Below are 2621 nucleotides of genomic sequence, written 5' to 3' on the forward strand. Positions count from 1 at the left end.
AATTCTAGTAGGCTCATTCAGTTTTAAATTTATGTTTCCATAATGACTAATGATTTTGAGAGTTCTTCCATGTGCTTACTTGTCATCTATATCTCTTTAGGACAATATTTTAGAAAATCCTTTGCCTATTTGTAATTACATTGAAAGATTTATTTTTATGTTCTAAACAGGTCCTTTATCTGAGGTATGCTATAGTTATAGATTTTTCTCCCAGTTTGGGTTTGTCTTTTCATTTTCAATCCGTGTCTTTCAAAGAGCAGAAGTTTTAAATTTTGGTAAAATCCAATATGTCAGTTTTTTTTCTTTTATGGTATATGTCTTTATGAGATCTTTACCTAACCTGAGATCAGAAAAATTTTCTCATTGATTTTTCTCTTAGAAATTTTTTTCTTTTGCTTTTTAGGGCCACACCGGCGGCATATGGAGGTTCCCAGGCTGGGGGTCAAATCAGAGCTACAGCTGCCGGCCTACACCACAGCCACAGCAAGGCCAAATCCGAGCCACATCTGCGACCTACACCACAGCTCATGGCAACACCAGATCCTTAACCCACATAGTGAGGCCAGGGATCGAACCCACAACCTCATGGTTTCTAGTCAGATTCGTTTCCACTTTACCATGATGGGTACTCCTTTTAGAAGTTTTATAGTTTTAGTTTATACATTTAGAACCATATTAGGTTCATTCAGCTTTATTTTTATGTGTGAAGTAAGATTTTTTTTTTTTTTGCATGTGGAGCTCCAGTTGTTCACAACTCTCTTTAAAAGAAATTATAAATTGTGAATATTAAAAAATTCTCCATATAGTTATAATTTCTGGAATTATTAATTTCTTTCATAAATACAGATTTCTATCTAGTATTAATTTTCTTCTACCTTAGGAAGTTTCTTTAATGCATTTTGTAGTGCAGATCTTATAGTGTAGTCTTTCTTTAATTCTTTATTTTTTATTTTTTTGCTTTTTAGGGCCGAACCTGTGGCATATGGATGTTCCCAGGCTAGGGGTCAAATTGGAGCTCCAGCTGCTGGCCTACACCACCGCCACAGCAACAAGGGGTCCGAGCAGCATCTGCCACCTACACCACAGCTCAGGGCAATGCTGGATCCTTAACCCACTGAGCAGTCGAGCCTGTATCCTCATGGATCCTAGTCGGGTTTGTTAACTGCTGAGCCACAAAGGGAACTCCCATTTTTAAAATTCTTTTTTTAAAAAATTCTTTTGAGGGCTGCACCTGCGGCATACGGAAATTCCCATGCTAGGGGTCGAATCAGAGCTGCAGCTGCTGGCCTATGCCACAGCCGGAGCAACAACAGATCTGAGCTGCATCTGTGACATATGTTGCAACTTGGGGCAATGCCAGATTCTTAACCCACTGAGCAAGGCTAAGGATTGAACCTGGATCCTCACAGATGCTACTCAGGTTCTTAATCCACTGAGCCACAACAGGACTCCAGTGTAGTCTTTTTTTTTTTTTTTTCTTTTTAACCTCATTTTTTTAACCTCATGTATAAAGATATTTTTCTTAGGATTCTGTATTGGTAGTCCCATGTCCCTCCCCTCCGCCCCCAATATTTTAAAAGTGTTACTTCATAGTCTTTGAGCTTTCGTAGCTTCTAATGAAGAGTTTGCTATCACTCTTCTTTACCTCCCCCCATATTTATTGTGTCAGCTCCCCCCTTCCACTGATATTAAAATAGCCTCTTTATCACTGTTTTGAAGTAATTTTATTGATTTACCATATGTATTTTTTTATGTCATTTCTTTATGTTTATTCTGCTTGTTAAACTTCTTAGGTCTATGGGTTTATAGTTTCATTCAAATTTTTAAACCTTGGGCTGTATTTCTCACTTGTTTTCCTCTCCTTTGGGGTTCCGTTTATGTTTTTGCTAGACTGCTGATGCTCTATTTATTTTTTAAATTCCTTTTTTCTCTGAGTATTTCAAGCTGAATCATTTATTTCTGCTGTTGTGTCTTTTGCTGTTAATCCAATTTAATGGTTCTTTTGATGGCACCTGTGGCACACAGAAGTTCCTGGGCTAGGGACTGAACCCATATCATAGCTGTGACCCAAGCCACAGTAGTGACAATGCCAGATTCTTAACCTGCTGAGCCACCAAGGAACTCCAGTATTTTTCAGTTCAGATATTTTCCCTCTCTAGAAGTTATGCTTCTTTTTAATGTATTCCATATGTCTTAACATGTTTTTCTTGATATTTTTGAACATGTGGAACACATTTTAATAGCTGTTTTAAGATTTTTATCTGCTAATTTCATCTTCTTTGTCATTGCTGGGTCTGTTTCTATTAATTGATTTTTCTCCTGGTCATGAGTCATATTTTCTTGTTTCTTTGCGAGCCTGTAATTTTTTGAAGCTTTAAAAATTATTGTGGTAATATTCATATAATATAAATCAATAATCTCAGCAATTTTAAAGTACACAGTTCAGTAGTATTTAGTGCATTTTTAATATTGAGCAATCATCACCAACATCTAGTTCCAGAAAATTTTCATCATTCCAAAAGTAAAACCATACCTTTTAAGCAGTCACTTTCTTTTTTTTCTCTCTCTTCACCCACTAGCAACCACTAATCTTTTTGTCTCTATAGATTTTCCTGTTCTAA

The sequence above is a fragment of the Phacochoerus africanus genome, chromosome 4 (genome assembly GCF_016906955.1).
Source record: "Phacochoerus africanus isolate WHEZ1 chromosome 4, ROS_Pafr_v1, whole genome shotgun sequence".
NCBI lineage: Eukaryota > Metazoa > Chordata > Mammalia > Artiodactyla > Suidae > Phacochoerus > Phacochoerus africanus.